Consider the following 21,346-nt stretch of genomic DNA (forward strand, 5'->3'; position numbering starts at 1 on the left):
GCCTCCCTTTGTTATTGTTATTGAAAGGCACCTAACAGTAAGTGAGATACAGCAGGCATTCATTGAATGTGATTATTCCGTTATTACACAGTCCCCTCGCAAAAGCCACCAGGAAGACCTCAGAGGTACTTCCTCCTCTTGTGGTTCAAATTTCGTGCTTGGGCCCTGTACCCGCATGGGAGACCAGGGGAAACACCTGGCTCCTGCCTTCAGATCAGCGCGGTGTGCTGGCTGCAGAGGCCATTGTAGGGTGAACCAACAGTAAAGGAAGACCTTTCTCTCTGTCTCTCTCTCTCACTGTCCACTCTGCCTGTCAAAAAATAAAATAAAATAAAATAAAATAAATACACTTTAGCTACTCAGGGTCTCTTGTGTTTCCATGTGAATTTTTGCATCATTTTTTTTCTAGATCTGAGAAGAATGTTCTTGGCATTTTGATTGGGATTGGCTAAAGTAATCTTAAAAAGCAAACAGCTGGGAGGCATCACAATACCAGATTTCAAGACATACTACAGGGTAATTATAATCAAACAGCCTGGTACTGGCACAAAAACAGACATATAACCAATGGGACAGAACAGAAACCCCAGACAATGATCCACACAGCTACAATCAACTAACCTTTGACAAAAGAGCTAAAAATCAATCCTTGGAGAAAGGACAGTGTCTTCAACAAATGGTGCTGGAAAAATTGGATCTTCATGTGCAGAAGTATGAAACAAGACCTTTATACTTTACACAAAATCAACTCATAATGGATCAAGGAGCAAAATCTATGACCTAATGCCATCAAAATATTAATGGAAAACAGTGGGGTAACTCTTTAAGACACTGGAATAGTCAAACACCCCAGAAGCACAGGCAATGAAAGCAAAAATAGACAAATAGGATTACATCAAGCTAATAAGCTTCTACACTGCAAAGGAAACACTAAATAAAGTGAAGAGGCAACCAACAGAATGGAAGAAAATATTTGCAAACTATGCAACTGATAAAGGATTAATATTCAGGATCTGTAAAGAGTTCAAGAAACTCAACACAACAAAACAAACAATGCAGTTAAGAAATGGGTAAATGACATGAACAGGCAGTTTTTAAAGAATGAAATAAAAATAGTCAACAGACACATGAAAAAGTACTCAGGATCACTAGTCATCTGGGGAATGCAAATGAAAAGCACAATGAGGTTTTACCTCACCCCAGTTAGAATGACTACCATCCAAAAATTAAAAATAATAAATGTTGGTGTCAAAGTGAGGAAATGTAGGTATCCTCATCTGCTGTTGGTGGGAATGTAAACTAGTATAACCATTATGGAAGACAGTATGCAGATTCTTCAGAACTCCTCACTCTGTAAATAGATCTACCATGTGACCCAGCCATTCCACTCCTGGGAATTTATCAAAGGGAATGGAATCAGCATATGAGTTATTTGAATAGATGATTGGATAAAGGAAATGTTGTCTATCTACACTATGGAATACTACTCAGCCATAAAAAACAATGAACTAATTCTTTTCCAAGAAAATGGATGCATCTGCAAACCATTATGCTTAGTGAAAGAAGGCAATCCCAGAAAGAAGGTATCATATGTTTTCTCTGATATGTAGTAGTTAATACAAAAAATGTACAAGAACGAAACAGACATCTTGTGACTTAATTGTTGTTTATACCCTGTGGAACTGGGGTCTGACTTTTACTTATTGAATATTATGGTTTGTGCTGCATTAAGCCTGTGATTAAAGAGTGGACTGAAATTATGTTTTTATAGAAATCAAAGAAGAAAAGGAAGGAAGGAAGGGCATTGAAAGAGGGAGGAAAAGAGGGAGGGCATCATGGTTATCTTCTTAGACTTGTTCCTATGAAACACATGAAATCTGTTCTCTTTATATTAATAAAAAGTTTTTTTTTATAAAAGGAATAAACTTGGAGGTCACACAGCTTGTGAGGGGCACAGCGGGGGACTTGGGCTGGGGCATGAACTCATTGTTACTGGGCTTTCCCACCAGCCCTGCCAGGGTCCGTGGTGGGGGCTGGATGTTGAGGAAGACCCGCTGCTCTAGAAGTTGCTAACCTTGCTCAGCGCAGTGACCATGGTGGGGCTGAACTGGACCACACAGTTTATTTGGTAAAAAATAATTTACAAGTAAAAAGAAATGAAAAAATATAAAGACCTTGGTTAACAAATGGGTAAACAAACTTTTTAAATGGAGTCATTGGTGAGGAAAAATTGTGGACGCAGAGTGACATCTTGGAGGCTGAATGGCTGGGTCAGAGAGATGTGGCCACAATTGTGGGAAAGACTGGAAGCCATAAACCAATCCCATGGTCCTCAATTCTGGTTGAATGTTAGAATTATTACACAGCTTTTCAAGTAACAGAGTTCTTCAAGGTGTTCGTGGAAAATGCAGGTAAAAGATATGTTTATTTTGTTGCCCAAAGCATTGAAATCCATGGCTAGTTTTCTCATATGACTTTGTTCTAGCAAGAGCCCTCTGAAGTGACGGCGTGGAGGAAAGTCCAGGTGCCCTCATGGAAATAGAATCTGTGGGCCAGGGCACAGCCCAAGTCACTAACAACTTGCTTGTGAAATTATCTTTAGAATAATTCACAGGTGGTGTTAACACGACCAGGGCTCAGGGCTGCGTCCCCTCGTTTCCAGCCATGTGTGGAACTGGGATGATAGTCAGTGTTCAGACCACAGGTGGCACTAACGTGACCAGGGCTCAGGGCTGCGTCCCCTCGTTTCCAGCCATGTGTGGAACTGGGATGATAGTCAGTGTTCAGACCACAGGTGGCACTAACGTGACCAGGGCTCAGGGCTGCGCCCCTTCGTTTCCAGCCATGTATGGAACTGGGATGGTCAAGGCTCAGACTGAGGTCAGAGAAGGGTGAAAAGAACACTTGAGAAGTAAAATGCAGCGAGAGTTCTATTTCTGGAAAACTGTTTCTCTCATAAACTATGCAAAGATGTGCACTCAAGAAAATTTGCTGGGGGCTGGTGCTGTGGCTCAGTGGGTTAAAGCCATGGTCTGGCATCCCACATGGGAGCCAGTTTGAGTCCTGACTACACCACTTCTCATCCAGCTCCCTGTTAATGTGCCTGGGAAGGCAGCAGAAGATAGTCCAAGTGCTTGGGCCCCTGCACTCACGTGGGAGACTTGGATGAAACTCCTGGCTCCTCACTTCAGCCTGGCCCAGCCCTGGCTGTTGCGACCATTTGGAGAGTGAACCAGTGGATGGAAAATTTATTTCTCTCCTTCTCTCTCTCTCTAATCCTGACTTTCAAATAAATAAATAAATAAATCTTAACAAATAGAGCAGAAATTATGGAAACATTCTATCCTAGACGGGACAGATCATTCACATCACACCCATGCAATGGACAACCATGAAATTTAAAATAATCAAGAGGATCTGATTTGCTGTTGTAAAAACACCATTAAGACAAATTGTTAAATGCTAAGCAGGTTGTCGGACAATATGAAGGCAGACTCCACACACATCACAAGAACAGTGTGAATACACACAAGGAGACCAGTGACCCACTCCACCCTGGGCAGACGGGCTGGGAGTGCTAAGGGGTAGGGAGGCTTTTAACTCTTTCACTTACATCTTTTGGTAATTTTTTTTTTTACAATGAGAATGTCACATTTATAATTGCAGAATGTAAAAATTGCATGAAAGAGTTTGATGCCTTCACTTAAATCGCTCTAAGGACCTGGTTCTGAGTGTGGGAAGTGGGGAGTGATTTCTAAGGACTGGGATCAGAGAGCAAGATGGAGACAAGGCTAAAGACACTGTTCATGAGATGGTGTAATACGGACATGACAGGAGAGGAGAATGACCCCAGAGAGGCCAGACAATCCAACGAACACCAGGACTCAATAAACAAGCAAAAGCATCTTGAGAAATGAGGAAAAAATGAGGCAGAGACATAATACACAATAAAATGACTACCAGCAAAGTCTTTGAAGGCCAAGAAGAGAATACACAAAAACCCAGTCTGCGGACTCAGGTGTTTAGCTTAGTATACATATTTATTCTTTTCACGGATAGTCTTGTGTAGACCATTCATTGTGGGGTCCAAAGCTTTCTGTTTAGAGACCAAAGATTCACATGAATAGTCTCCCTTTCCAATTTGGCTGATGGAAGTGTACAAAACATAGAATACAACAGGTTCCATAAAACCACCCCGGAAACTGAAAGTCTAACACAGCACTTGTGCAAACCAAAGTCACAGCTCAGGTCTGCTGGTCCTATGCCTCCCTCTGTGGGGACACCGCGTGGCCGGGACCAATTCTCAATGCCCCACCAGCAGGAAGTGTCTAGTAGTTGACAAGCACATTGGTGTCCTGGGAAGACAGGAGGATCTGGAGACCCACGGGATGGCTCGGCCACTTACAACCTGCAGGACCTCGAACTGGTCATGCCGACCACGTCTCCCACATCTGGGAGGCTGAGCTAAGAATCCTCCCCTCTCTCCTTCCTTCGTAGTGAGGAGCCTCTGAAAGTACTATGCTGACCCAAGTGGTACAATTATCGCTCCTATATTTATTCCATAAGGACTGATGCAAACCCCTTTCTGCTCCTGTTCACAGTGAGCATTAGGCGATTCTACCAAGATCCAGAATAAACTCGCTCCCAATGGCAAATTAGCATCAACACCATCAAATCCCTGTGATGAGGGAGCTGCCGGGTTGGCCTGCTCCAGGCTGACTCGCTGCCTCCTCCCCTATTGCTCAGCTCCTAAACAAAACGGGCTGGAAATAAATACCTAATCGTAACCACAGGTTGCCATAGAGTGCTTCAGAACTTGTCAGCAAGCACTAGCAAGTGGATTTGCTCAATGTATCGTTAATCCTCCTACCGTTCTCCTTCCTCTTGGCGAGTGCTCCGTGGAACACAGGATTGCTAATAACAAAGGCCAACATGGGCACGGGGGTTTTACTGTTACAAACTCCACTCTCGCTTTTCCTGAATGCAGATACCTAGCAAATTAAATGACTTGCCCAAATGACATAGCTTAAGAGTATCAAAGGTGGAATTACTCTAAATTGTTGATATCCTCCACAGAATGTGTCCTTTATAAGAAAAAATTAATTTATTTCAGAAGAAGAAGAAGAGAGAGGGAGAGAGAAAGAAAGGCAGAAAAGGAGAGGGAGAGAGGGAGAAATGGAGAGAAGGAGAGGTGGGGAGAGAGGGAGAGAGAGAGCGCTCTTCGGTCCATTGGTTCACTCCCCAAATGTCCAAGATGGCCGGGACTGGGCTGAGGCTGAAGCTGAAGCTAGGAGCCTAGTTGAAGCTACGAGACCATTCTGGTCTCCATCACACAGGTGGCTGAGATCAACTATTTGAGCCCTCACCTGCTGCCTCTCGGGTCTGCAATAACAGGAAGATGGAGTCAGGAGCCAGAGACAAGACTCAAACACCCAGGGATTTTGCCATGGGATAAGGGACTATTCACCACTAGGCCTAATGCCTGTTCTCCCTCTTTTTAATGAAAATTACTTCCGTTCTCTAAAAGTTTCACTTCCTTATTGACGTAAGCCAAGCTACTAATTGCCCAGGTATCTCAAGCCAACACTCAGATAATTAACTGCTCTTCCGTATTTAGACGTAGACCTTCTCCCTTGAAGCTCATTCAATGCGTGCTATACACGGAACCCTAAGGTACCCGTCGCCCACAAGAGCGTCTTCAGCCTTCTCCCCGGCCCCATTGCTGCCGTCCTCTGCAGCTCAGCGCACCCTCAGTTCCCGGCTCCTCCACCTCCTCTGCTCCCCTGGCCTTCACCTCCCATCCTGGGACCAGTGCAGGAGTAAATGACTATCCCGGTGCGCCATCCTCCCTGAGCGCTCGTGAGCAGAGTTAGCCCTCATGTCAGTTGAAATCCTACCACCTTGGTGCAGCCTAAAGATGCTGGCCCCTCACCTCCTTCCCCAGCCCGAGCCTGCCTGGCACACCTCACTCAGGATCTGCCAGCTTTCCTCACTGACCATCCCCTTGCCAGCCGTCTGCCTTGGAAGGTTCTCCTCTAAAGGCTTATCCAGCTCAAATATCCCCTCGTAGGGAAGGCAAGCTTTCCACACCTTTTCAAGGAATGCTAGAAGCTTCATGCCTTGTGTGAAAATTACCATGCTGTATTTTAAAAATTTTATTTATTTGAAATGCAGGGAGGAGAGGAGCGGGGGGGGAGGGGTGAGGTGCTTCTATTCTTGGTTCATTCCACAAATGCCTGCAACACCCACTGCTTGTCAGGCGAAAGCCAGACGCCAGGAACTTAATCTGGGTCTCCCACGTGGGTGGCAGGGACCAAGGTACTTCAGCCACCACCTGCTGTCTCCCAGGGTGTACATTAGCAGGGAGCTGGATTCAGAAGCAGAGCTGGGACTGGAACCCAGGGACCCTAACGTGGGATGTTGGATCCCAAGCAGAGTCTAAATCACTAAGCCAAATGCCGGCTCCTTATGTTGTTTTAAAAACAGTCTCATGTGCCTTTATATTTCTCTTATCGGAGACTCCTTCAGGGCATAATAGTTTACACAACTTACACTTCTTGCAAGCCCAGCGCCTGGAGGATAGTGGGCCACCAATACTTGCTTGCTGAATAAGAGGATACATCTAAGTTTGCTGCTCCCTCAAGCATCTAATTCACTGCATTTAAACAAACATCGGATCAGGCCATTGTTCCCTTAGATATCTTAATGTGACCCTATCGCCACAACTACAACCTTAGTGCAAGCCTTCATCATTTCTCACGTGGATTCTTTCAATATCTTCACAATTTATCTCCTTGCCACTAGTCCAGTCTTTGTATCTTTTGAGAGCTTTTCTATCCAAAGCACAAATTGGTAATAGCCCACCCCTGCTTGGGAACCGCTGTTGGCTTCTTGATCTTTATCAGCGCTTACACGGCTTTTAACCACATACAAACTACCTTTCTTCTATGTCCACAGCATCCTCTAATAGTCCTCTCTTCCAGCACTAACATGTTCCATGTTCTAGCCATGTGGTGCCTCCCAGCCCTCAACTCCCGCAGAGTGACATGACTCCATGCCCGTCTTTGTGCCGCTATTCCTAGAGGACTCTCTTCCTCTCTTTGCCCAGCAGCCCCCTACTCAGGGTTCTAGAAAGCAAATGCCTACTCCCTTCTGTAGCTTTCCGAGCACTCCCCAGGCAGGAGCCTCTCTCTCTGCTGCTGCCACAGCCTTGTGCTCACATCTACACTATGGAATCTATCATGTTGCATGACAACACTATTATCTTTCTCTTCTACAGGGCTGAATGTCCAATTAATGCTTATCGAATGCAGGAATGAATGAATGAGTTTCTCACTGAGGAATAATCAACTTCAAATTACCTGCCTTCCTTAAGTTTAATGAACCAACTGCTTTGATAAACTTAGCAGGATGTGAACAGGTGCAGGTTACACTGAAACTCCCTTTGGTAAAAGTCACAACACAGCACCTGTCACTGTGTTCTCTTGGAGCTATATGGAAGGCAGGGGTGCTAAAAATGGTATAATTGTAAAGGTGCCAATAAAAGAAGAAAATTGTTTCATTGTTCTTACTGATCATCAGCGTGCCTAAAATACCCACCATTAGAATCACTCATTTACATCTTCTAAAGATCGCTGTAGAAATGTATCAGTAAGGATTGCATGCTGGGAACTGAAAGCCCCCTCAGGTCGGATCAGTTCTTGGAGGAAGACGCACAGGACTGGGAAGTTCTGATTCAAAGTAGGAGGGAAGAAAACGCTGAGGACACGCTCAACTATCAAGACGTGAAGATCCCAGGGAGAGCGGGCAAAGGGCTTAGGACTGGTGAACTGGGAGGTGGTAGAAGGACAGGCAGCCAGAGGGAAACAGGGCAGAGGCCAGGGCCTTGGGCGGTGTCCTGCTGTCCCCTCTGAAGATGTCTCATGTCTGCAGGAGAGGCATCACTCCAAAACAGCTGCCCTTCAGCATGACCTTACGCAGGTCTTGCCTATGCGCTTCACTGCCTTGGTCACAGTCATGCTTTGAGTCCTTCATGCGTTGTTACACTTCACTGCCAGGGGGCGCTCCTCCAGCACAAGCGTCAGTGGGGAGGGATAATGAGGGCGTCAGAGGGCTGTCCATGGGCCTCCTGCCTTCCCAGCCCCGTGGCGTCTATGTTATCATGACAGGTCATCACCACTGCTCACCTTGAGCTGCCCTTGAACATCACAGAGACAGCATTAAAACACGCGTGAGACTGAATGAACAGGTGCAGTGACTAGGTTCCCATTGGCGTCACAAGGTGGACACACACTGGGAAAGCCCTCGGAATTTTTCAAATGCATTTTGCTTTTCATGTGTTATTGCCTCATAGAAGAAGCCACGCAGGAATGCCCCCCTCTGCCCAGGAGAACGAGACGGCTCCAGAAAGATAAGGAGGAGGGAATAGGTGCAAAGGTGTCTTGGCTGCCAGCCTCCTGCCGCCTTCCCAGCCTCCATCTCGCAGGGGAAGGGTGGAGGAGGCGTGCGAGGGATCAAGATGCTCTGGTGGTGTCCCGCTACAGCAGTGAGGTAAGGAAGGCCAGGTTTGGCTTCTTCTAACTCAACCTGATGAAGGAGATAAAAACGTGTGAAAACTACGGTGGGTGCTGAGCAGTCGTTAGGAAGGGAGGGCCAGGTCCCATCTGTCACAGCTCCCAGGCTGAGGAGGTGACGGAGCGTGAGGCCAGGAGGGAAGCAGCAGCAGATCTGTACCATCACAGCCCACGAGGCCAAGTGACAGCGAGACGCCCGTCTCTCCTGCAACCCTACCTCAAGTGACGGCGAGCTGCCCGTCTCTCCTGCGACCCCACCTTAGTCATCGTCTTGATTCCTACACTACTGATGGGTTCACCACACTCCCTCGGAATCGCTTTGTATTGGGAAGCCCTCTGTTGTGCTGTTTGTCTGAAGGGCAGACAGACAGATCTCCCGTCTGCTGATTCCCTACATGCCTGCAGTGGCTGGGGCTGAGCCAGGCAACAGCAGGGAGCCTGGAACTCCATCGGGGTCTCCCAATGGGAGGCAGGGACTCAGCCACTTGAGCCATCACCTGCTGCCTCCCAGGGTGCACCTCAGCAGAATGCTGGAACTGGGGCAGAGCTGGGGATCAGACCCAGGCACCTGACACCGGATACAAGTGTCCTGAGCAGGGTCTTCACTCCTAGGCCAAACGTTCACCCTTCCATGCGGGTAAAATGACACCCATGAATAGGGGCAAGGCCTGAGAAGCCATGGCAACCTCCAGGGCAGCAACCGTGCCTCCCTATAAAAGAAGCTTCCTACGGATCAGCCGAGCTCTGTGATGCCAGGAATTCCAAATACCCCCCTGACTTGTCAGGTTCAGCGACTCATCCACCCTCTTGGAGGAAATGTCATCACCCCCTCCCCTCCCACAGCCAGCTGCTTCCACAGCAGCTGTTGAGAAAACGTTCCTCTCACTTGAATTACCTTGAAGCCAGGTTCTGCAGAAAATCGATGGACTTTATCCACGTGCGTCTATTTCTGGCTGCTTCATTGTGTCCCATTGATCTATTTATCTGCCCTTCGATCAATGAACGCTGTAGTGACTCCTGCAGCTTTAGAGGAAGTCTTGAATTCAGATAGTGCAAATCCTCGAGTTTTGTTCAAGTATTGATTTAGCTAGTCTGGATCCCTTATGTTCCCACATGAATTTTAGATTCAGCTTGGTTCTTACAGAACAGCTGAAAGAGGACAGTGCCATTTAATTCATGAACGTCCTAGGATTCTGGTTTTATTTAGGTTTCCTTTATCTTCTCTCAGCAATATTTTGCAGTTTTAAGTAATGTCTTGCATAATTTTTGGAAAAGGTTTGATACATCTGTCTCCAAATAGTCATTGCTTTTTCATACTCCTAATATCTGGGAATACGTTACAAAAATACAAAAAAATAAAATATTCATTCACCAGTTGCTTGCTACTAAATGTAAGAACAACTGATTTTTAAACTATTCATTTGTTTATTTAAAAAGTAGAGTGACACAGAGAGAGCAAGAGACATAGAGAAATCTCTCATCCACTGGTTCAGTCCCCAGATGCCTGCAACAGCCAAGGTTGGGCCAGGCCAAAGGCAGGAGCCTGGAACTCCATCAGGTCTACCACGTGGGCATCAGGGACCCAAGTATGTGGGCTATCATTTGCTGCCTTCCTAGGTCATTAGCAGGAAGCAGGATCAGAAGCAGAGTATCTGGGACTTGAATTGACACAGCGATACAGAATGTGGGCATCCCAGTCCACTGTTCCAACACCTGTCCCAGAAAGTGATTTTTGTATACTAACTTGTATCCTACAACCTTCCCAAACTCACTTATCTGGAGTTGTAGATACCTTCATACTTTTTATGCAAATGATCGTATTGCTTGTAGGTAAAAAATATTTATTTTATATTTCCTTTCCAATGACAGTAGCCTTGAATTTTTTTCTTTATTTCAGTAGCCACGACCTCCAATATGATGTGTTTTTAAATTATTGACCTTCATTTTATTTGAAAGAGAGAGATACAGAGGGAAAGAGAAAAGGAGGGGAAGGGGAGTGGAGGAGGAGGAGGAGAAAGAGAGAGAGACTAAGAGAGAGACAGAGAGAGAATCTTCCACCAGCTGATTCACTCCCCAATTGCCTAAAAAGGCAGGGATGAGTCACACTAAATCAGGGACCCAAAACTCCATCTGGGTCTCCCACGTGGGTGACGGGGACCCAAAACTCCATCTGGGTCTCCCACGTGGGTGACGGGGACCTAAAACTCCATCTGGGTCTCCCATGTGGGTAACAGGGACCCAAAACTCCATCTGGATCTCCCAAAACTCCATCTGGGTCTCCCACGTGAGTGACAGGGACCCAAAACTCCATATGGCTCTCCCATGTGGGTGACAGGGACCCAAAACTCCATCTGGGTCTTCCAAAACTCCATCTGGGTCTCCCATGTGAGTGACAGGGACCCAAAACTCCATCTGGGTCTCCCATGTGAGTGACAGGGACCCAAGCACTTAAGCCATTACCTGCCACCCCCCACCCTGCCAGGTGTACATAAGCATGGAGTTGGACTAGAAGCAGGGGAGCCGAGACCTGAATCCAGACACTCTGATATGGGATGTAGGTGTACAAACAGCACCCTAACCACTGTGCCCAATGCCCACCCACAATATGATAATGGAAGTAATTACACCAGATATTCCTTTCTTGTTATTGATGTTTTGTGACATCAGGTATGATCTGTGACGTTAAGAAGGCATCCTTTATCAAAGTGAAGGCCGGTCCCTCTATCCCTGGGTCACTGATAGCTTTTATTACAGAACGGATGTTGAGTTCCATCAAATGCTTTTTCTCCATCTCAGGATGATTTGTGAATTTTCTCCTTTATACTGTCCCTGTGGGTCAGTTACTTTATTAATCAGCCTAACCGTGAACTGCTGGGGTTAATCACCACTTGGACAAGATGTCTAATCACTTTTTTATTCTCGTACTTCTAGATGCACTCTGTTAATGTTTTGTTAAGGAAGTTTGCACCTACATTCATAAGGGATGTTGCTTACATGTACTTGTCTTACCACCTGCACGTGGTAGAGTGACTGAAGCTTACTCATCTGTTATAAAAATTCCCAAAAGAACACAGTATCACCAACCAATCAAAGGAAGGTCATGAGTGCCATGGGCCAACCAGGGACTGGACACGGGCACTGAACACGCACCTCTCACCCCAACTTCAACCCATAAGAACCACCACCCCTAACCCCTGGGGAGCACAGGGATAAGTGCTGGCCGCCCAGCTCTTTGCTCTGTGTTTTGCAATAAATGCTTCCTCTTTCGCCACCCCAGTGCCAGTGACTGGCTTTTTGCACAGGTCAGTGGGCCCAGGTTTGGGGGTTTGCAGCCAGTCCTCCAGCCAGGTTGGGGGTTGTTTACATCAACATTGGTGTTTCCATATTCTGTGTATTCCTTTGTCCTTTAACCAGTCTTGCTAGGGGTTTATAAACTTTATTACTTTAACAAATAACCAAGGGACAGGAGTTTTGCACAGTGGTTGGGACGTCGGCCAACGCCAACTCCAGCTTCCCGCTCATGTGCACCCCGGGAGGCAGCAGGGGATAACATAAGTACTTGGGTCCCTGCCACCCACACAGGAGACCTGGACTGAGCTCTGGGGTCCTGGCTTCGGCCTGGCCCAAGCTTGGTCTTTGAAGACATTAGGGAGTGAACTAGTAGATGGAAGATATTTTGGGATCTCTCTCTCTTTATCTCTCTATTTCTCTGCCTTTCAAATAAACAGGACTCAGTGATTTTTTTCTAAAAGGATTTATTTATTTATTTGAGAGTCAGAGTTACAGAGAGAGAGAGGGAGAAACAGAGAAAGAGAGAGACAGATCTTCCATCTGCTGGTTCACTCCCCAAATGGCCTCAATGGCTGGGTCAAGTAGGGCCAAAGCCAGGAGCCAGGAGCCTAGAGCCCTTTCCTGGTCTCCCATGTGGGTGACAAGAGCCCAAGAACCTGGGCCATCTTTCACTGCTTTTCCCAGGCCATTAGCAAGGAGCTGGGTCAGAAGCAGAGTAGCCAAAACACAAAGCAGTGACCATATGGGATGCTAACACTGCAGACAGTGGCTTTACCTGCTATACCACAATGCCAGCCCCTGAACTCAGCAAATTTAAAAAAAATCATTTATAATGCCAGAGACAGGCAGTTAGCCTAGCAGTAGGTGCTGGCTACGACACTCATATTCCATATCGGACCATCTGGGCTCAGTGCTGGCTCTAATGCAGACCCCACGAGGCTGCAGGTCATGGTGACTGGGTTCTTGCCCCTCACATGGGAGACCCAGAGTTCCTGGCTTCAGCTTTGGCTCATCTCAGTCCTGGCAACTGTGAGCATCTGGGGTCTCTCTCTCTCTCTTTCAAAATAAAAATAAAATACTTTGGTTTTGTTTCTCTCTATTGTTTGTCTGATTTCTAATAGATCCTTACTTCTACTATTCCCTTTCTTCCACCTCTTTTGGGTTTGATTCGTTCTTTCTCTAGATTTGTAAGGTGGAATCATAATTCATATGTTTTTCTCTAACATCAGCATTTTATCCCATGAAACTCCCTAAAAACACCACTTTGGCTGCATCCCATTAAATTTGATAGGTTGTATTTTAATATCATTCAATTTGCAATGTTTCTTCATTTCCTTTGTGATTTCTTATCTTACAAACTAGTCTAGTAATTATTTAATTTCCAGGTGTTTGGGGTTTTTTTCAAACTAATCTTATTGGTTAATTCAAACTGAAGTCACAGAATGCACTTCTCATCTCAATTTAAAAATTATTGGGATTTATTTTACGACACACTACATGGTTACCTCAGTGACCACTTCTTTGCATTGTAAAAGAATGTGTCTTCTCTTGTTGTTTGGTGAAATGGGCTTTAAATATCAATAGATCAAGTGTTTCCAGTATTCTACATTACTATTGTTTTTATGGTTGTATTAACTACTATCAAAACAGGGGTGCAAAAATCTCCGTGAATTTATCTGTTTTTTTTTGTTTTAAATTATTGCTTTGTTACTTCTTTTTACTTTATGCATTTTGAAGTTCTGTTATTATGTGCACATATAGTTAGAAATGTCATAGCTTCCAAATGAATTGACAGTTTCATGATTATCAAACATTCTTATGTTTTTTTTAAGATTTTATTTATTTATTTGAGAGCTAGAGTTACAGACAGAGAGACAGAGAGAAAGATCTTCCATCCACTGGTTCACTCCCCAAATGGCCACAACAGCCAGAGCTCGGCTGATCTGAAGCCAGGAGCCAGGAGCTTGTCCTGGGTCTCTCACGTGTGTGCAGGGGCCCAAGCACTTGAGCCATCTTCTATTGTTTTCCCAGGCCACAAGAGAGTTGGATGGAAGAGGAGCAGCCAGTACTCGAACCAGCGCCCATATGGGATGCTGGTGCTGGAAGTGGAGGTTTGGCCACTACACCACAATGCTGGCCCCCTTCTTATCTCTCTCAGTATCCACTTTCTTAAAGTCTGTTTTGCCTGATGCTAACATAATCACCCCAATTTGTTGGGGGGGGGGGTCGTATTGTTCTCTAACACTTTGCATAAAAAACAACAGTAATGTAGAATACTGGAAACACTTGATCTATTGATATTTAAAGCCCATTTCACCAAACAACAAGAGAAGACACATTCTTTTACAATGCAAATGATCCGTGTCTTCATATTTAAAAACATCTCCTGAGCACAGTTTTCATCAGCGCACACACTCCGCCCCAGAGCTGTGAGACTGTGAGTGGCCCTCTGGGCCTCAGCCCTTTCTGCCCTCCTACCTGTCCGTCTTAGGTCACCAGGGGCCCCGGGCGGCTGCTTCCTGCTTGCCTGCCCACCGTGCACCACTTCTGCCGTGGTACCACCGGATGGCTCTGCCATTTTGTGGGCTGCAGCCACACCTTCTACAACAAGGTCTGCATTCTCACTTCGGGGACACCGCCCTTTCCAAGCTGGTGGCCTCCCCTGGGATGACATGCAGAGGGCTCTTGATATCTTGACAGTCACTTCAGTAACTCTGCATGGAAACGGCCATTGTCCCCATCACGCTAGTTTCCGTCTCATGTTTGGGAGGCAGGAGACAGCGAAGGGGCACCTGGGGAAGTGGAGAGCCTTTCTTTCTCTCTCTCTCTCGTCCCAGACTCTCCTAGTCTCTCTCTCTGTCTCTGCTGCCCTTGACTTTGGGGCAGGAGACAGACCAGGGCTAATTGGGAAGCGAGAAAAAGGCATTAAGAGTTTTTAAAAATTCTTCCCTTAAAACTGCATCTGGATACAACAGTGGCCAAGGGCCTATCCCGAGCGACTTCAGAACCACACTAAGGGCCCTCACAGCTCCCGTGGAATCCCGGGCCCCATTATGTCCGGGGCCTCCAGTCTCAGCCTGCATCTGGGCTTCGACTCCCGGCCCGCTCTGCTCTCCCGAGAAGTGAGCGTTCTCTTGCTGCCATAAACCTTTGCCGTTCTACTTAGGATCTGTGCGAGCCTCCCTCAGTCCATCCTCTGAGGCTCCCAGAGTCTGTCCCTGGCTCTCACCTTTCTACTTTCCGCTCCCACCACAGTTGGAGCCGGACGAGTACAGCACCGGCTACGGCTCCCTCCCTCTCACAACTCTCCCCACCCCACCCCACCCAGTCTCCAGCTTCCCATGTGGAGTCAGCTCCACCCTCTCATGAAAGGTTCTGGCTTAAGCTCTGGCCTCCATCCATGGCATACACTGAAGAGTGCTCTCTGGGGGCCAGATATTGTAGCCCCCACCCAGTGCAGTCCCCTAGCCACAGGGTCAATTCCTCCCAGGCTCTGCTGGCTTTTGGTGGCTTTCCAGCTCTATCAAGCAGCTGTGTATGTGTGTGTGTGTGTGTGTTTTAAATGTTCTCCAGGGTTTATAATCGTTATCTGTTGGAAGGTTAGTTTGATATAAACTACTCTGTTATTAGAACCAAGGATCCTATATGACTTGTAAACAGCTACACTGAAATGTAACTCACACATCATATCACGTGTTCAAAGAGTCCAAGTCAATTTTTTGCTATATTCACAGAGTTGTGTGACCATTACCACAATCAATTTTTACCATTTCACTACCCCAAGAAGAAACCCCATGGCCATTAGCTGTCATTCCCCATTTGTCCTCTGCCATAGGCAACCACTAACCTGCCTGTGTCTGGAAACTGGCCTGGACGACTCCTACAGTGGAGCTGACAGGCCCAGAATAGGCAGAAGGTACGGGGGAAATGGGCTGGAAGATTTTTTCCACAATTTCTATCTCTAGGCCTTCACCTTAATTCTACCAGTGTGGATCTCAAAATGATTTTTTTAAAGAGAAAGACCTTTCATCTGTGGTTCACTCCCCAGATGGCCACAATGGCCAGGGCTGGGCCAGGCCAAAGCCCGGAGCCAGGAGCTTCATCCAGGTCTCCCGTGTGGGTGGCAGGGGCTCAAGGACCTCAGCCATCTTCCACTGCTTGCCCAAGTGCATTAGCAGGGAGTTGGATTGGAAGGGGAGCTGTCGGGACTCAAACTGGTGTGCATATGGGCTGCTGACATTGTGGGTAGCAGCTTTATCCACTACCCCACAATACTAGACCCAGTACACGTTCTTTTACTTTTGTTACATCTATACATAGCCAGAAATGTAATTTTATTTTTTTTTGACTTTTTATTCATGTATTTGAGTGGCAGAGGCAGAGAACCACACACACACACACACACACACACAGCGAGAGAGCGAGCGAGCAATCCCACCTGCTGGTTCATTCCCCAAGTGCCCTCAATATCTAGGGCTGGGCCGAGGCTACAGCTAGGAGACAGGAACTCAATCCAGGTCTCCCCTGTGGGTGGCAGGAACCTGACTATTTGAGCCATCACGGCTGCTGCCTCCCCAGGTCTGCACTAGCAGGAAGCTGGAGTCAGGAGCCAGGCCCGGAAACCAACCCCAGGCACTCTGATGTGAAATGCCAGTACATTCACAGATGTCTTAAACACTGAGCTAAATGCCCTGCCTGTGTAACTTGGTTTATGAACTTTAAAACTTGTACACACGTAGTCAAAATTCTATAGTAACCTTCTGCAGCTCACAAGTCTCTTTAGTGAATTAAACGAATCCCATCCAATTTCCATCAAAGCAGAGTTAAGCCCAGATCTCTTCTCCAGCCTTCATTCCCTCTGTCCCTCTACCATCCATCTCACTGCTAGAGCCAGGTGGAAACTGATGGCCTCAGCATCCACAGGGTTACAGGGAACAAGGAGGCTCTCGCTCCGTGGAGGATCTCGCATTATGAAAGAGTAAGCCCATAATTTCCTTGGAAACAATTTTTAGAGCATTTAAAAAGCAGGAGATTGGTTATGGATCCTGAGAACACCACGCTCTGGCCTCCCACGTGGGGAGTGAGAGGTTTAACAGGAATGAGTTGAAAATGTCCATGTGAACGTTTTTGGTCGCTTCCGGAACACTGACAAGGGATTAGAGAAGTGAGAAGGGCTTCTGAGAGCACGTAGGACAACTGTCTCGACCCCAAGTGACTGGGCGACGTGTGCAAAGCCACACAATCGGCCAAATCTAGGCTATGACTCGGGGCTCTGGATCTCCTGGTTCACTGCCTTTCACCCTGGCTCTGTGGGGACATCCCGGGGTCACCGGGAAGGGCCAAAGGGAAAGATCGAGCAAGCCACCCCCTGAGCCCCTGAATCCTTTCACCCCAGCGGCCTCAACTTTGAACAATTGTTCTCTTTATTGCTACTATCCGTGGGATACAATGGCTCTTTGAAGGTATTCCGGCAGCAATTTTTTACGTGATTTTATATGCCAGCTATTTTCTGCCACGGCTTTCACACCTTCAGCAGGGTGTCATTATTTTTGCTAAACTCATTTCATGGGGTCCTGAACATTCACATAAACACTTAGATTTTTACAGGATCAAGTTAGCAAGTAACATTATCACCTCTGCACTCAGTTACATAGCAGGCTAAAATAAGGAAAACACAGGGATCGGCAACATGGCTATTGTAGTCTTAAAATGCAAAGCTCTTAGGTAAACTTTAGGACTAATTCATTAGCTACCTAGAATATACTTTTGAAAAATTCTCCTTTGGGCTTTTTTCGGTTGTAAATGATGGAGCATTCATAAACACTAGTGGCTGTCGACCTAACACAATTCCACATCTTTATCACCCACAGAGCTCACCTGGTGCTCCAGGGTCTATCCCTGTGGCAGACTGTTCTCTCCAAAAAATGAGCACCCTGGCCCCCCGGGCTCTTCTTGCCGTGTGATATGCATATGTATCCTCCACTCTCGCACATGTCTCACCCACCAGTGTGCCGGAAATGACGTGAGGGGACAATGGAGGTCAGGTCAGAGCAGGCTCTACGGCTCACACTGGCTGTCAGGGCTGTCTGCGCCCTGGCTGGAGAAGTCAGGGACCCACAACAAAAGGCCAGATGTGCTCAGCCCAGTCCCACTCTTCCCAGGCAACAGACACTGGATGTGTCTGAGCAGCCACTGGAAAATGTCACCCGGAGCCTTGAAGAAGTCCCAGGCATCAGCCATCGCAGTGCAGGGGGAAGATGTTCCTTCTGCACTCATCAGAATTCTGGACCCTCAGAGTTAGCAAGTGGCTGTGTCAGGCCGCTACATTTGGAGGTTATCAGTTCCACAGCTACAGGAACAGGAACAACCCTGTACCATAGTCTGGACTATTCAAGACACACTTCCTCTGTATGTAGCCCCACCGGTAGATTCTGATAATACCACGCAAGTAGCAATGTCCGGAGACATTTTTCGCTGTTGTGCGGGGGAGGCAGTGCTATGGCATCGAGTGGGTAGAGGCCATAGATGGTGCAAAACATCCTATGATGCACAGGATGGCCCATTTCTCAACAAAAACTACCCACTTCCAAATGTCCATAGTTCCTAAATTGAGAATGCCCGAACTAAGCCAATGAATAGCTTTGAGCATTAGATCTTATCCATTAGTATTTCCTCGTGGGAAAAAAAATTAACAGGGGCTGGCACTGTGGTGTAGTGGGTTAAGCTGCCGCCTGCAGTGCAGGCATCCCATATGGGCACTGGTTCGAGTCCCAGCTGCTCCACTTCCAATCCAGTTTTCTGCTGTGGCCTGGGAAAGCAGTGCAAGATGGTCCAAGTCCTTGGGCCTCTGCACCTGTGTGGGAGACCTGGAAGAAGCTCCTGGCTCCTGGCTTCGGATCAGTGCAGCTCCGGCCATTGTGGCCAACTGAGGGGTGAACAAGTGGATGGAAGACCTCTCTCTCTTTCTCTCTTTCTGCCTATCCTTCTAACTGTGTAACTCTTTTAAATAAATAATAAGATAATAATAAAAAATTAACAGATACTGAAGGGGAAAGGGAGCGGGAAAGGGGAGGGTTGCGGGTGGGAGGGAAGTTATGGCAGGGGGGAAGCCATTGTAACCCATAAGCTGTACTTTGGAAATTTATATTCATTAAATAAAAGTTTAAAAAAAATTAACAGATACATGGAAAGAAAAGAGATGCTAAGGCATTTCCCAAAGAAGATGAAAATTCTAGTATCTTATTCTAAAAATAAAGATGAAGCTTTAGACCAAAATGTTCACAAAAATATCAACTCTACTCCCTTATCTGACTTGGGAATTCAAGTGACAATTTATAGCCATCATCATCTTGTTTTCTCTTCCCTTAAAAAAAAAACTGTCCTTACAAAATCTGAATAATACAGGAGACAAAATTACACCATACATCAGAAATTATGGCCATATTCAGTGGAGTAGAGATTTAGGATTGTACCTTCACGCTTGTTATTCAAATTGATTTTGTCCTGGGTAATAGTATTTAGATGGGAATCCCAAATTTCTGAAAGTATACATGTTTGAATACTTTTGTGACTCTAAAAAGCCTAGGAGTTCCCTTTTGCCATAAAGAGAAATGAACTGAGGACGGTGGTAATGTAACTTAAAACAGTGTGTTTATAGGATTATCGTCATGTCAGGTCATTGTTGCAATACCAGCAGGAAGAATTTTGAAAAGGTTTTTCCTGGTAGAGCCTAGTTTTCTTCTTTTGCTATACATAACCTGCCTTGAAGAATGCTATAAAGGTATTTCCCTGGTCAGATTTATAGTGCTTTGTATTTTTTGATAGAATCTGTGAATTATAAACATGGCATGGATTTTTGAGTTGTACAAAACCCAACATGAAAATTTCTGCTGTGTGCCATGTACTCTTGGGCTCTTACTCATCCCTGCTCCACCGGCGGTGAGAACCACTGGACTGCTTTCAGAGTGAAAAACATCAGTCCTGATTGTGCGCACTTCCTGGCTCTTACTTCTGAAATTTGGAGTTTTTACTGGGTTCCTCAAGTTTGCGTTGTGTTCAGGTCCACGAGTTTCTTTCTTTGCCCCTCTTCCTAGGGGGTGGAAACATGACCCTTCCGCTCCCTTAAGATCAGCTACGGCCGTTTGATCTTTGGCTGGGAGCTGCACCAGTCGGTGAGAATGCCAAGTGCCACCCTCTCTTTCCCATGTCCTCATGGCTAGGGGTGTCCCTGGAGTGGCCTGGACAATAAGTATGCAGACCAGAGCCCTAGCTCATCTAGGACAGATGTGTGGCCATGAGCCAGAACCAGAGACGCTTGTTTTAGACCACCGGAGGTGTTGGGTTATTTGTTAGGCGGCACAGCCTCTGCCTGTCTTGGCGATACACTTCGATCAACCTCCTTTATGCAAGAGATCCTCAAATATCAACGCATGATGTCTGTACTTAAGAGTATCATAGCACAGAATTTCACGTTAGCCAACAGGTGGCAAAAGCGGAGTTGCAAGAAATAGCCACTGACTCTTAAACTGGCTTTTGAGGACCTGAATTGAGGCAGGCCATCAGAGAACAGACCACTCAGGCTGCATGGTGTAGGTGCTTACGGATTTTTTTTTAATTTGACAGCTAGAGTAATAGACAGTGAGAGAGAGACAGAGAGAAAGGTCTTCCTTCCATTGGTTCACTCCCTTAATGGTCGCTATGGCCAGCACAGCGCCACTCTGAAACCAGGAGCCGGGTGCTTCCTCCTGGTCTCCCATGTGGGTGCAGAGACCCAAGCACTTGGGCCATCCTCCACTGCCTTCCCGGGCCACAGCAGAGAGCTGGCCTGGAAGAGGGGCAACCGGGACAGAATCCAGCACCCCAACCGGGACTAGAACCCGGGGTACCGGCGCCGCAGGTGGAGGATTAGCCTAGTGAGCCGCGGCGGCGGCCGCCTACAGATTTCTCATGCACGGGGTGGGCGCCCACAGATTTGGCTGCAAGGCATGTTAGTGTCATGGCACCGTTGCCCTGGAGGATTGTTCAGGGAGATTCCCCTAAGAATCTCACTATTCCACTTATGGGAGGAACATGAAGCTCACCTGCTGTCTCCATGGGGAGGAATCTCTGGCCCTCCGGAGGAGAAGCAGCTATGCTACTACAGCGGCTGCCCCTTATCTCAGGCAGATTCGAAGCCATGGAGCTCTCTTTGTTCCTTTGTGCCAGCCGCTGGAGAGTCCCAAGGCACATTTGTGGCCCCTTTCTGGCCACGATGCAAAATCATAACACCACCCAGGTGCATCCAAGGACTAACTAGCTATTATTTTTTTCCCTACCAAAATTTTCTTTCCTTTGATTTCTGCACTAAATTGCTGGGTTTTACTTTTTGAATGATGTGTGCTCTTCTGTTGTTTTGCAGATAATTCTATAAACAACAACAAAAAAATCCCTTTTTTGCATTTTGCAATTTCTGAATTATTTGGGTTATCATTTTTTAGGGAGAT

At 46.6% G+C, this 21,346-nt stretch overlaps 1 protein-coding gene across 1 annotated transcript in view; it reads right to left on the minus strand.

Annotated features, from left to right (window-relative positions):
• Nucleotides 1-21,346, minus strand: part of GPR158 (G protein-coupled receptor 158) — a 344,765-nt gene that overhangs the window by 57,584 nt on the left and 265,835 nt on the right. The gene's annotated exons all lie outside the window — the stretch shown is intronic.

Source organism: Lepus europaeus, chromosome 14, assembly GCF_033115175.1.
Source record: "Lepus europaeus isolate LE1 chromosome 14, mLepTim1.pri, whole genome shotgun sequence".
NCBI lineage: Eukaryota > Metazoa > Chordata > Mammalia > Lagomorpha > Leporidae > Lepus > Lepus europaeus.